Below are 15,219 nucleotides of genomic sequence, written 5' to 3' on the forward strand. Positions count from 1 at the left end.
TAACAAACAGGATGCTTCTAATGTCCAGTGAGTCATAGGGTCTGTTCTACTTTCTTTCATCCCCCTTTGCAAGGGCTGGGGGAATACCCAATTCACAACAAGTCATCTCCCATCTCCATGCCTCCCCCTCTTCACTTCCTCCTCTTAGAGGTCACCTTCAGTGTCAGTTCCTCCGAGAAGTGTACCCACCCCCTCCCCACTACAATTATTCTTAATGATCTTTCTGGGCATGTGTTGAGATGTCCCAAAGCTTTCTGAGGGCAGGAAATGTTTCATCTTCATTTGTGTATTCCCAGAGCGGAGCACATCATGGGCATTTTGTAAGTGCTAGTTAATGATTGGCACGGTAACTGGTAGGAAGAAGGTGCTAGCAATGAGGGAAGAGCCACGGATGAAGGTCGCAACCCCAATGAGAGACCAGAGGTGTCTGATCGAGAACCCAATGCTGCTGGAATCAAGACTGTGGTGAGCCAAGAGCTACCCAATGGGCTTCACAACAGAGGCAGGCCTCAGAGCCGAAAGGGCCAGGAGAGGCCACTACTCAAAGCAGGGCCAGCAGGGCCATCTGACAAGAAACAGCCAGACCACAGGCAGTGAGTCTCAAGCCACCAAGACCTTCCCAACTGGTGGCATGAGTTCTGAAGGGAGGAGAATGAGCCATTTGGGAGTGAGGGGATAAGAAGGAGCCCTTACCTAGAAGCAACTTACATTACTGACTGCGTTGTTAAAGGAGTTGGCATCCCAGCCCTTTCTGGGTTCATTACTGCCCTGAAAATAGCCATCTCTCAATCATTTACCAATAATCCCTTATGTGCCAGACTGGACTAAGAGTTAGGGATACAAAAGTATGTTTGGGGTCTTTTGGGGTTTTTGTTTTTGTTTTGTTTTGTTTTTTGCAGGGCAATGAGGGTTAAGTGACTTGCCCAGGGTCACACAGCTGGTAAGTGTCAAGTGTCTTGAGGCTAGATTTGAACTCAGGTCCTCCTGAATCCAGGGCCAGTGCTTTATCCACTGTGCTACCTAGCTGTCCCCTCAAAAGTATGTTTTAATGAAGATTAGAAAGAGCAAAATTAATAACGGTAACTGAGATTTAAAATGAAACAAAGTATTTTTTGCCCACAACATTGTTAATAATAGTAATATTAATATAAATGGTATTTGTATTATTTATTGATATAATATTAATAATGATAGCCACTAAAATTTATGTCATGCTTCCACACTTTTCAGATATTTTATTTTAAACTCACAATAACCCTGGGTGTAAATGCTATTTTTATTCCCATTATATAGATAAGGAAACTAAGGCAGGCATAGGTTAAATGACTTCCCCAGGATCACATATAGCTGCCAAGTATCTAAGGCTGGAGTTTCACTCTGCTCTTCCTAAATTCAAGTTCACTGTTCTATCCTTTGAACCACTGAACTGACTAAAGAAAGGGAAAATAGGTGGGGAAGCAAATCAATGAAAGATTATAGATAATATCCTTAATTACTGATAACCTTTAAGAGTGAACTCGGGGAGCAGCTAGGTGGCGCAGTGGATAAAGCACCAACCCTGGATTCAGGAAGACCTGAGTTCATATCTGACCTCAGACACTACCTGTGTGATCCTGAGCAAGTCACTTAACCCTCATTGCCCTGCCAAAAAAGATAAAGAAAAAAAGTGAACTCTAGCCTTTTAAGAACAGGGATCTAGATGTCAGCAACAGGTTATAGGAAGACATTTAAATTAAAAATCTCTCTCCTCTCTATCATAAGTCCAGGCTATTTATAAGGTCATTAAACAAGTGAGACATCACATCCTGAATTCTTTCAGGTGACAAAATTTTATCATATTCATAAGGTTATCAGTAGCTTTCAAAATGTCTGTTAAAACAGAGCCTTGGTTCTAGTTAATAATTAGTTGCTAAATAAGGATAAAGAGATGGGGGAAATGCTTCATTATATTGTCCAGGAAATATTATTACGCTGTTTAAATCCAACGTTATGTAATTAAGGTCTTCTGCCCCAAGAATGGCTCTGACCCCAGTAACTCTCAAGGAATGTTGGAGATGACCACAAGGTATTTTGGGTTCCCCCAGGTCCTAGACCTACCCAAAGCAATCTTGTTTGGAGTTACCACATCCTGGACTTGTGATGGGTTCACCAAGGTTGTGTTTTGGGGTCCCTTGGGCTTTGGCATTACTCAAATTGTATTCAATGTTTACTGTGCCTCTTATCTATCTCAATCTACCTGGCTTTGAGAGCTGACGTCTCAGCCACTTTGTTTACCTGGGTACTTGTGGTGGGTGGGCAGGCACTGTTCCCTAAATCCTATGTAACAAAGCTTCCAAGGGCAGCTAGGTGGTACAGTGGATAAAGCACTGGCCCTGGATTCAGGAGGACCTGAGTTCAAAGCCGGCCTCAGACACTTGACACTTAGTAGCTGTGTGACACTGGGCAAGTCACTTAATCCCCACTGCCCCACCAAAAACAAAACACAGACACACAAAGCTTCCAGAGCCCGGATGGGAGGCTCCTTTCCAATTTGATCTGCTCTACTAAAGGACAGAACAAATTTCTTTCTAAAATCATATCAGATTTGGGGGTTTGTTCTTGCATACAACAGAGATAACATATTTGCACATCTTGCCGTGCTCTATAAATGTTAGCTATGATAAAGAGAGGGGAAGGAGGAGGAAGATGTCAGACAAACTTCTTTGGGTCTCAATGTTTTAAAAAAAGGAGACATTTAGACATAAGCGGTGATACCATAGGTAAATTAAGAGAGAAAGGAATAGTCTACCTTTCAGATCTTTAGAAAGGAGAACAGTTTATGACCAAACAAGAGATAGAGAATATTATGAAACGCAAAATGGATGATTTTGATTACATTAAATTAAAAAGGTTTTGTACAAACAGAAACAATGCATCCAAAATTGGAAGGGAGGCAGAAGGCTGGGAAACAATTTTTGAGGCCAGTACTTCTGATAAAGGCCTCATTTCTAAAATATATCTGGAACTAAATCAAATTTATAAGAATCCGAGTCATTCCCCAATTGAGAAACGGTCAAAGGATATGAACAGGCAGTTTTCTGATGAAGAAACCAAAACTATCTATTCCCATATGAAAAAATGCTCTAAATCTCTAATGATTAGAGAGATGCAAATTAAAACAACTCTGAGGTACCACCTGATACCTATCAGATTGGCTAAAATGACAAAAATGGAAAATAATAAATGTTGGAGAAGCTGTGGAAAAATTGGAACACTAATGCATTGTTGGTGGAGCTGTAAACTGATCCAACCATTCTGGAGAGCAATTTGGAATTATGCCCAAAGGGCGATAAAGCTGTGCATACCCTTTGACCCAGCAATACCACTTTTGGGTCTTTTTCCCAAAGAGATCATGGAAAGGGGAAAGAGACCCACATGTACAAAAATATTTATAGCTGCTCTTTATGTGGTGGCAAGGAATTGGAAGTTGAGGGGATGCTCATCGATTGGGGAATGGCTGGACAAGTTGTGGTATATGAATACAATGGAATACTATTGTGCTGTAAGAAATGATGAGCAGGAGGAGTTCAGAGAAACCTGGAGGGTCTTGTGTGGGCTGATGATGAGTGAGATGAACAGAACCAGAAAAACATTGTACACAGTATCATCAACATTGTGTAGGGGCAGCTAGGTGGCCCAGTGGATAGAGCACTGGCCCTGGATTCAGGAGGACCTGAGTTCAAATCCCGGCGTCAGACACTTAACACTTACTAGCTGTGTGACCCTGGGCAAATCACTTAACCTCCATTGCCTCTCAAAAAAACCAAAACAAAACAAAACAAAAACAACAACAACAAAAAATCCACCAGGGGAGCTGATGTGTAGTAATGTCACTTAACCCCAATTGCCTCACCAAAAAATAAAAAAAATTTTAAAAAACAGAAAACAAAAAACAAACAGAAAAACCATTGTGTGTTGATCTACTGTGATGGACTATATTCTTCTCACCAATGCAATGGTACATAAGAGTTCCAGGGGACTCATGATGGAAGAGGAGGATTTCCAAATCCAGGAGAAAAAAAAAAAAAAAGAACTGTGGAGTATAGATGCTGATTGAACCATATTATTTCTTTTGTTTTTGGTGCTGTTGTTTTTCTATTTTGAGGTTTTTCCTCATTGCTCTAATTTTTCTCTTATAACATGAGTATTGCAGAAATATGTTTAATGTTTTATATATATAAATAACCTATATCAGATTACCTGGTGTCTAGGGGAGGGTGAGGGAGGGGAGGGAGGGAGAAAAATCTGAAATTGGAAAGCCTGTATAAACAAAAGTTGAGAACTATCTTTATATGTAACTGGAAAAAAATAAAATACTTTTATCAGAAAAAAAAGGAGACAATTTTGTTTGGAATCAAGTAAGATTATAGCATGGAAAGTATGTAAGAAAGAGCCCTTAAAATGATGGGGAAAACCAGGAGGCGTGCTCACTACTCCTTACTCTTTACTGCTCTTATCAGCACCTCAGAGGCGTGTGCCTACAGGGAGTCATTGTAGGCAGACGCTGAACGATTCCCTTGGCCTTTTCGATGGTTCTGTGGTTTGTAGTTTCCAAAATCTAATGATGAATGTGTACCTTTCAAAACAAAACCCCAATGCCTTTTCTCTGACCTTTTCTCATTAGAGAAGGTCCTGTCCAGAGGACTCTTTGGCCAATCAAAGCAGGAGCATGATATGTGTGTTGGGGGGAAAGCAGGGGTCTCTGGATGTGTCGGACCCAAATACCCAAAATCCACCAGAAGGGGCAGCTAGGTGGCACAGTGGATAGAGCACCGGCCCTGGATTCAGGAGGACCTGAGTTCAAAGCCGGCCTCAGACACTTAACCCTTACTAGCTCTGTGACCCTGGGCAAATCACTTAACCTCCATTGCCTCTCAAAAAAACCAAACCAAAACAAAACAAAAACAACAACAACAAAAAATCCACCAGGGGAGCTGATGTGTAGTAATGTGTCTTGTGGCCTACGCACTGGGGCAGGTCCCTACCCCCTCTCTCTTTAAGCTCATCTGTTGGACAGACTAAAGCCAACCACACATCTACCTCCTTGCGGCGTGATATCTGACTGTTTCCTCCCCTCTAAAGTAAGAGGCCTGGGCCGGATGGCCTCTGCGGCCCTTTCCAGCTCTTAAATCTCTGGTCAGTGCAAGATCCTTCCAATCCTGCCTCAGGCATCGATTAGTAGCCCTGGACAAGTCACGTACCTTGTCTGACTTCCTTTTCCTTATCAGCAAGATGGGGTGAGCTCCTGCCTCAGAGGATTCTTTTGGGGATCAAATGAGATAACACATGCAAAGTGCTTTGCAAACTTAAAACGAGGCATCCGTGAGGACCACAACTCCAGTGAGAAGGTCTTTGTGGACACCAGCTGCTTTAGGAATAGCTTGCCCAGTTATTTATTTTCAGTTTTTCAAAGACAAAGAGAAGCCAACGTGTCTCTTAGCCCCCATCCAGCGTCCCATAGCTCATGGTTATGAGATTACTTGTAGAGCACTGGGAGGGACCAAAGAGACCATCTCATCCACCCCTTTGTGCTAAAAGGAAAGGGAAATCAGTCCCACATGGGTAGTGAGTGCGAGTCAGAGCCAGGCCTCCCAATGCAGGCTCTTTCCACCATACCCCACTAATGTGTCCTTCGCAGCTGTGCAGTCCATCTACTGTTAGACCGAGCTCCCCAAGGCCACGTCAGGGCTGTGGGTGGATGGCCCCCTCTCCCCCAGGGACCCTTGCCCAAGATGTCCCTTCTACCTCCTAGCCGTGCACAGAAGCCCTTACCTCAGCGGGGCGGCAGCGGATGGTCCGGGGACACTGGAGTCAGCAAATGGCTCGTCTCACAGCTGTGGAGGAAAGAGGGAGAGTTCAGCATCAGGGCATCGAGCCCAATGGCCCACGTTGGGCACAAGCATGGATAAGTTAACCACCAGTCCATGCTTAACAGAAATCCAGCGGTTTAGTGTAATACCATCAGCCCTCCTCCCTAAAAAGGGGACACTGGCCCGATCCCAACCAAGGAAGGCACATGGCAGCTTGAAAGCCGGAGGAGATAATCTAGTCCAAACTAAATCACAAAACTGAAGAAACCGAGGCTCGGAGGGGGAATCGGACACTCAAGGGCATGTGGGTAATAAATGACGGAAAGTAAACTTGAAGCTGGGACTCTTCTTCAGTCAACCAAGGCCCAGTGACCAAGCACAAATAGGTTGGGAACACACAGAAAAGGCCCCAGTAGCTCCTGCCCTCAAGAGCTTCCAGTCTCGTGGGGAATCCGGCAAGCCTATAAAGATCCACACAACATCCAAGGAGAGGAATCACGGGGATGCTCTAACCAGTGGGGCTTGGGAAGGACTCACACAGGAATTCTAAATTCTAAAGGCTGGGGGTTACTTACTCCAGGATGAATGTCCTATACGAACACATTAGGATGAATCCGATCCCACAATTAATTGGAAGACTCTCCATATTTGGGGGGGAAATTCAAGTTTCAGAATTTGGTTCTTTGGGTGAATCATTCAGGTTCTCTCCATGAAGACCCAGCCCAGAAAAGCCATCTCTTCCATGGAGTCCCCACCCCCACCCCAATTCCCATCCAATCCAATAAACATTTAAGCTCCTACGACGTAGTAGGTACTGTGCTAAACACTGGGGATAGAATTAATAAAATAAAAGACTGTCCCTGACCTCAAGAAGCTTACAATATAAAGAAGGAGACAACATACAAAAGGAGGCAGGAAAACAGGGTTTAAAGGTAGCAGGGGGAGAGAAATCAGTAGGCAGAGGATACCTTGTCCCTTGGAGCTGAAGCCAGGCAGGGCCAGGTAGAGAGATCTGGGAGGCCAGGCTCTGCCCACAATGAAGGAAAGCATTGGGAGGAGTTCAAACAGGGGGAGAGAGGAGGCAGAAGGAGGTGTGTCAGTCAAGGCTTGATCCAGTAGCCAGGTAATGAGATTAGAGGTGATGAGCTTATCCTGGGAGGGACATTTTGTTTGGTGGAGCTGAAACCCAGCAAGGCAGCAGATGCCCCACCAAGAAGGAGCTTTGCGGCACAGTGTCTGACAGCTCTCCTGTGTCATTTAATGTTTTAATATAATATGTCTATTACACCCTCCCATGCTTTTTCTTCCCCATAGGATTGTCCACTCCCCAAAGACCAAGTCTTGTTATTTTTATACCCCCAAAGCCCTTGCATATATGAATAGTTCAATATTAAATGCTGGTGGCCATTTTTTGCTAATTTTTAAAATACTCATAGGTGTCCAGCTGTGTTACATTTCTATCATTTGCAGAGCAGAATGTCCAAATTTGTTTGAATAGAGAATTAATTAACTTCTCTTTTAAAAGTGCGCACTCAAGTCCTCCTCCAACTGAGGCACGATTGTGGATACCAGGAGGGAAGAAGCTCCATTGGACGTCGCCATGCTTGGAAAGACCTATAACATCGGTCTGGCCACCAACAGTATGTCTGTTACTCAAGGACCAGGAGGCTCATCACTGGGTTAATCATAGGACAGCAATTTATCCGGCCCCAGAAACTCCTAAAGACCACTGAACAGGTCCATGAACTACCTTGATAGAAAGATACCTATACCAAGAAGATCACAGATTTTTGGACACACTGAAATAATGACTTAAAACTTGTGCTCTGATTCTTCTCGTATAACATGACTAATGCAGAAATATGTTTAATGTTATTATGTATATATAACCTATATCAGATTGCCTTCTGTCTAGGGCAGGGGGGGGAGGGAGGGGAGGGAGGGAGAAGAATTTGAAATTGAAAATCTTCTATTAACAAATAGTGAAAACTATTTCTACATGTAACTGGAAAATAATAAAATACTTTTATTTTTTAAAAAACTTGGATATCCTATCTATTGGGAGAATAAAGAAAAAAATGTACTAGTTTCTCTTAGAATTCTATTTGAAACAGAAGATAATATTGTTGCCAGTGAAAAATGCAGAGCAGCAATGAAAGAGTAATATGAACTGATGCAGAGGGGAGTCGGCAGAACCAGGAAAGGAATTTATGTAATGACCAAAATGCAACAGCCACAAAAATGAAGTGAGCATTGCTTGATTACACATGTTGCGACTGACCAAGCTTGGGTCTGAAGGAAGAGCAGAAAACACACCTCAGGGCTTTCTGTGCAGAAGCGAAGGCCCATGGGAGTAGAGCATCGCATACAGCACCGTCCGACTGTACTGAGAGATTAGTTTTTTGGAGTTTCCATTTTTGTTAGTGAGTGTTACGGGGAATGGCAGCAGGGGAGAGGAGGTACACACAGGGCTAGAAATGATGCAAAACCAAAAATGTCACTGAGCTACGATCAGACAACAGGAGCTCTCTCCCTCCCAGCCCAAGACCAGCCCCGCCGTGTGAGGAGGCAGGCTGTGAAGACCAGGAGGGATGGTGATGGTGCGCATCCCTGATGTGCGAGCATGCTCAGGGTGCAGCCTCAGCAAGTGAAAGGGGGAGAGGACCTCCTGGCTGTGGTTTAACCAGAAGGCCACACGGCAGCTCGAGAGCTCTGGGCCCCCGGCCCAGAGGGTGAGCGCAGCTCGGGTAGAGAGGTGTCAGAGCTGGGGCCTCCTCCCAACACCACCGGATGCCTTCCCCTCAATGAGAAAGAGATTTTCTCATTCTGGTTCTGAGGTCTGAGGTTTCCATCACTCTGCCATAGTAGCCATAGTGTTCATGGGCCTCACACTGAGAGGGGAGCTCAAATATTCTCAGGGGATTTCACCTGCCTTTCCCAAGCTGGTCACTGAAAAAGGAAGAGAAAGCAGGAAGAATGTGATATCTCCGCTGAAAATGCCTAGCTGGCCAAATACCCAAACCCAAGGACGAGCCACGGGATGCTTGTGCTGTGGCCCCTACCTCTCTCACACACAAAAGTCTCACCTTGCTCTAAGCAGTGGTCACAACTCACCAGCCAGGTGGAGAGTTGTCATCCTTTGGAGAGGATGAGAGAGCTCTCGCATCTGGTAATGCAACCTTGGCCTTGGACTGGCCCCCTCAGACCCTGAGGATATGACACACACCACTCTTCCCTCTGAGACATAAGTGATGCTCATCCCTGAATGCCAGGACTAATGAGGAGGTGAATGACTTCAGGTCCAGAGCCTAAGCATTACCTGGTTCCTTGGCCACGGACCCACCTTGTTCATCATTTTCCTTACCTCCACTTAGAGGAAGAAAGTTGGACTACTTGACAGTCAACTTAGCAGGAAGCTCTGTCCTGAGAACTTCCCGAGGAAGGAGGAGCTGGGTCAGCCTAAGGTAGGGCCAACCCCTGGGAATACCAGTTACTTATTCTTGGAGCTACTTTTTTGTGGTGGTTCTTCAGAAGAGTGTTCTCTATGCCTTCTGGGAGTTTCCACAACAAAACAATGGTTTACATTTAAATCACAGGGTTGGTTGGGAAAGAGAGAAGGAGGGAAAGAAGGCTGGAATGAATGTCCCTCTCTCACCATTCCCACTTTCCCATTAGGCTTAGCTAAAGTGCCCCCTCCTACAGGAAGCTCTCCTGATTCCCTAGCTGGTAGTCACCCCACCCTGACAAATACTGTGTAAGTGTCTTGCATTTACTAGATGTGCATGTGTTGTTTCCTCCCAGTACAGTGCAACTTCCTGAAGGGCAGGGATCATCTCATGTCTGTCTTTACACAGCCTAACATGCCCCTGGCTGGGTGTTAGAGGTGAATAAATGTCTGTTTGTTGATTGATTGAAGTTGGGCATCACACAGGCCAACACCAACTAAAAACTAGTTCACTAGAACTTTAAAAAAACCTGAAGGACCCTTCTGTCTCTCCCACATGTCAGCTTAAATCTGTCTTAGTTGAACCCTGCCGGAGGGTCAAGTTCCACGTAATCCTTCTATCCATTCTAAAACTCCTCATGTTGAAGCTAAAGAAAGAACTGACCATGGGACTTGCCCTGAAAGTGGATCAGTCTCAGAGTCAGGACTTTCTGGCCCCAATCAGACCAGAGGACAGGGCAGGGGCTTAGAGAGAGCCCTGGATTTGGAGTCAATGGGTGCCTGGATCTGAAGCCCATCTTTGGCTTTGATTCCCGGGGAGACATCGAGAGAGCTGAATATGTATCTGGACAACAGTTTCCTTATCTGTAAAATATGGGGGGGGGGCAAGACTGGGTGAGCTGGGGGTCTGTCAACTTTAATATATATGTAAATGTATATAAACGTGTGCATGCACACACATATATATACATATATATTCACAACCATGTATTTTACTCAATTCATTTAAAAATATCTTTCAGATAAGGGGTTCTCCTTGGGCTGCACCAGACTGCCATGATGGTGGTGGGTGGGGTGTTTGAAGAACCCCTGGTCTAGGCCAATTACCAAGCCTCGATGAAGTGCCAACTACATTCCAGGCTAGGCACTGTACTTGACCCTGGGGATAAACAGACCAAAAATAAAACAGCTCTTGCCCTCAGGAAGGTTACATTCCATTCTCTAGAGGCAGACGGCATGTACGCAAAGGGAAAGTCGCTAGACACAAACCACACACTGAGTACATAGGGGGCGTCGGAATCAGGAAGGAGCCCCTCCTTGGATGCCATGTTTGGGGACGTCTGTGGTCCCTGCCAGCTCCAATATCATGATGCCATGCTCTTTGGAGACTGGCGGGATCCCAATCAAAATCTCATCTTATGTAATTATTGCACTGGCGGTGGTGGCTGCTATTTGACTCTGTCATCTCTTACCCTGTCCTAAAGTATATCTGGAAACCGAGGTCCTTAGAAGAGGCGCTTGGAAATGTCAGCCTTGCTAGGCATAGAGAAAGCTTGTGTGTGTATGGGTGTGCACTGAGTTCCTTATTGATTTAAACTCCAAACCTCAATTGCAACCAGGATTCGAATTCAACTCTAAATTGTCACAGGTCTAAAACCATAGGATGGGTGGAGATGAAGCTGGGCTACTCTTCAAAGCATTCTGAGAATGTTCCAAACTTATCTCTCCCAAACTCTGCACATGGATGGTCTCCGATCCACTTATTACTATTGGCTCATTTTGACCTTGCAGTCCACTAAAATAGCCAGAGATTTTTTTCAGATGAATTCTTATCTAGCCAAGATTCCTACATCTTTTACTTACAGCATTAAATTTCTGAACTCCTATAAGACTTTTCCTTTATCCCTATTAAATGGTATCTACTTGGATTGAGCCACGTGTTCCTGCCCATCAAGATCAATTGGGTTTCTGGTTGTCTTCAAGTGAGGTAGTCATCCCTCATAGCTTTGCATAAAGATAAATAAAATCAATCTATGGATGCATAGATCAATCTATGGATGCCATCAAGCCAAGGGGAAAATATCTATTTTTTGGAAAAAGTGATTAATTAAAATAATCCATGGATATCCAAAGTTGAATCCATAAATGTACTTCTAACAATGTTGGTCAAGTACAGAGACACTGGAGACAAAGGGGACCTGTCCTCTGCTCGAGGGGGCCACCAAACACTTTAACACCTAACCCCACCCAAGTTGCTGATCTGCAATACAACAAATTGGTTGTCTCATTAAAGGAATGTTTGCCAGTCTTTAATTGCTTCCCTTCTGATTTTAATTTCCTTACCTGTCAGCATCCATCAGCGACACTGAGATCTTTTGACATCCTGGCTGATTGTGCTGAAATTAATCAGATTTTTTTTTAACCGTAAATTGCTTTGGCCCTAATGTAGAAACTGCCATTTCTTATGAGGATATTTATTTAGAAAGTTCTATGAAGAGGGCTTACTAACAGTGGAAACTTCTATAGTGTTCTAATGCTGCCAATGGGCTTCCCTACATTTCATTTGGCCTCAGAGAGACCCTGCATGGAAGGAGTCATTAATACACTTATTGTGATCCCCATTTGTAAGATGGGGAAACCAAGGCTGAGAGGGTGTCGTGCACAGAGACTATGCTGGACTTGGTAGCTGGAAAATCTGAACCTCAAGATATTCACTAGTCAAGTTTCCTGAGGCAGGAATTGGGATAATCGTAGCACAAACTTTCTAGGATAAAATGAGCTAATATATGTAAAACTTTTGTAAATATGAACCTGCTATGGGGTTGGGTTGTCATCCAAGGCAGGATCCCCACCCTGCTTTCCTGACTTCAAGGCGTGTATACTATGCAACACTCCTCATTCAGAGGCAAACTGAGTGGTTATAGGAAATGAAAGCCCAGAAGTGAGCAAAGACCACCCTATTCTACTAGAGAGAGAGAAAAAGAATAATACTAGTGGGGAGAGGGCAGGAGGCATGGGGCCTAACAATTCTTGTTGTGCCAAGCAGTGGAGACAATCCAATTCCAACCAAAATGTCAAAATGACCCAAAAACAGCCTCAGCCTATGCCAGTAGTTCAAGAAATAATGAAATAAATTCTAGTACAGCACATGATCACTGCAATCTACTTAAATTTGTAAGGGGCCTAGAGGAGGCCCTTGACCATCAAGGATGGAGGCAATGTCAAAGATGAAAGGCACCAGGGGGCCCAGAAAGAAATCTAAGTCCTGACACAAGCCCAGCAAGGTTGGAAGGTGTTCTGAATGAGAACATCATGGCTGATTGAAGTCAAAGGAGAACAGAAGAAGGCAAGATGAAGTCAGAGGAAAAGGCTGCACAGTCACGATGGGATTTCTTTTTAAAGTGATTACAGGCTCCTAGGTGAGAGGCAGATAAGAAGTTTAGAAATAGCAGACAAGAAAACCAAGTGATGGCTTGTCCAAGGAGGGTTATTGTCAGAGAGAAAACCAGGAACAGCAGCAGTAACTGAGAATGAGAAAAGAAAGGTTCGGCTTAAGAGAAAAGAAAGATAAGCTGAGCCTCGGAGTTGGGACTGATAGGGAGATGATGATGGCAAGGCAGAAAAGAGCTACAGAGATAGAGCCAAGTGATACTTTAGGTGAAGATGGGATAGCGGTGGGGGTCGGGCAGAGGAGCCTGGCAGGAATAAACTGGTTCAGGATACTAGATAACACTGCCCAGAAATAAAAGACAGGTCAATGGAAAAGAACCAAGAAAGATAGATTTGAAAGGAGCCCATCAAGGAGCAAAGAGAGGGGATAAATGCTAAGAAGGAAGAGAAGGAAAATAAGGAGAAAGAGAGAGGGGGGAGGGGAGGGGAGGGAAGGAGAGAGAGGGGGGGGAAAGAGAGAGAGAGAGAGAGAGAGAGAGAATGAGAATGGGGGACAAATAATTCATGAGGCAAGTGAGCCTTTCTCAAAGGCATGATCCAAGAAACATTGTTGTTTTGTTGTTGTTGAGTCATTTCAGTCATGTCTGACTCTTGGTGACCCCCTTTGTGCTTTTCTTGGCAAAGATATGACAGTGGTTTACCATTTCCTTCTCCAGCTCATTTTACAGATAAGGAACTGAGGCAAATAGGGTGAAATGACTTTCCCAGGGTCACATAGCTAGTAAGTGTCTATAAAGCATCTGGGGAAGAATTTGAATTCAGCTCTTCCTGACTCCAGGCCTAACAAGCTATCCACTGCACCACCTAGCTTCCCCCAACAAAGATAAGGAAGAGGTGGGTGGGGGTCATCAAGAAAATGAAGCTGGAGGCATAGTCTAGAGCCATCATTGATGAGAGTGAAATACGACTCAGTCAAGCAGGAGCCCAAAGCAGATAGATCTGAAGTTTAGAAAGCAACGAAGAGCAAACCAGAGAGAAGAAGGGAAGAAAAACAAATAGCAAGTTAGGGAGGTCTAAGACCGAATGGTCATCAGCAATGAAAAAAAAAAAAATGGACATTTGAAAATGCAGGAGAATGTGTTGATGTGAGGGGGCAGAAGAGAGATAGAACCTGAAAGACAGAATTTCATAGTTGGCAGAGTCTTTAAGGACAGGCTCCCGTTTCCCAAATGCCGATCTTTCCACAGAACCCCAGGATTCTACACACATGAAGCCCTCAATGAGACAAAGGCAGGGCTAGAAGTCATTTTCCTCCAAATCCTTTGTTTTTCTTCAGAGTCATTTAGGATTCCTCATGTAGCACATCTGAAGGCTAAATGTTAGAGTCCAAATTAAGCAGCTTTCCCATGCTTAATGGAAAGGTTTTTCTGATAAAAATGATTACAGAGGGGCAGCTAGGTGGCGCAGAGCACCGGCCCTGGAGTCAGGAGTACCTGAGTTCAAATCCGGCCTCAGACACTTAACACTTACTAGCTGTGTGACCCTGGGCAAGTCACTTAACCCCAATTGCCTCATTAAAAAAAAAAAAAAAGATTACACATCTTTTCCCTTTTTCATCTATAAATTGTCTTCTTTCGGTTTTATTCTTTAACATCCCTCAGGATGATTTTGCTCATTGGGATTTTCAAGTATCCTATTTTTTTCCCCTTCTCCTGCTTTTTATTGCTTTATAGATAGATAGATCAAGCATTTATTAGGCCTTCACCCTGTGCCAAGCACACGGACACTCACAATGTCTCAACATGCTCCACTCTCAGATTTTTAAAATAAGATGACGTTCTAAACAGATGTTGCCTGTGGCCACCATGTCTCTTCAGGAGGCAAAGATATCAAGTGTTTGATGGCTGAGATAATTGCTTAGCTCTTCTGGTCCCCTTGATGTGGTAGCTGATTCACACAATTTACATTGGTAAAGTACACAGTTATATTAATTATTATATTACATCCATAGAAACAACTCTCCTTAAACACAATGATGTCTTGTGAAAATAAGGATGATTTTTCTCCCAAATTTCAGGCCCTTTTTTCCATTCATTTCTGAGATTTTCTTTACCTTACAACACCTTTTTTCCATATAACTTATCTCAAGTCTCAAATCCATTCCATTGCTGAATTAAATGGGGAAACCCAATCCAGTCCCATCCCTTAATTTTATAGATGAAGAAAATGAAGGGATTTCCCCAAGATTAGAGAGTAGAAGAAGCAGGACCAGAGTTAAATAGCCTGTATCCTGTTGACTTTTCTTATCATAGTGATCTAAATGTTGCTAGATCCTAAAATCATATATTTTTAGTTACATGTAGAGATAGTTTTCAACATTTGTTTCTATAAGATTTCTAGTTTCAAATCTTTCTCCCTCCCTCTCCTCTCCCCAAGACAACAAGCAATCTGATATAGGTTATATATGTACAATCGCATTAAACATATTTCTGCATTAGTCATGCTGTAAAAGAAGAATCAGAGAAAAAGGGAAAA

General features: G+C 43.7%; 1 protein-coding gene across 1 annotated transcript in view; it reads right to left on the bottom strand.

Moving 5' to 3' along the window:
• The window catches only part of LOC122745349 (LIM domain containing preferred translocation partner in lipoma), a 684,962-nt gene that overhangs the window by 504,607 nt on the left and 165,136 nt on the right, over positions 1 to 15,219 (bottom strand). The window contains exon 3 of the mRNA XM_043990587.1: positions 5,812 to 5,873. The gene's annotated coding sequence lies outside the window, so the exon portion shown is untranslated. The remainder of the gene's footprint in view (positions 1 to 5,811; positions 5,874 to 15,219) is intronic.

The sequence above is a fragment of the Dromiciops gliroides genome, chromosome 3 (genome assembly GCF_019393635.1).
Source record: "Dromiciops gliroides isolate mDroGli1 chromosome 3, mDroGli1.pri, whole genome shotgun sequence".
Classification (NCBI taxonomy): Eukaryota; Metazoa; Chordata; class Mammalia; order Microbiotheria; family Microbiotheriidae; genus Dromiciops; species Dromiciops gliroides.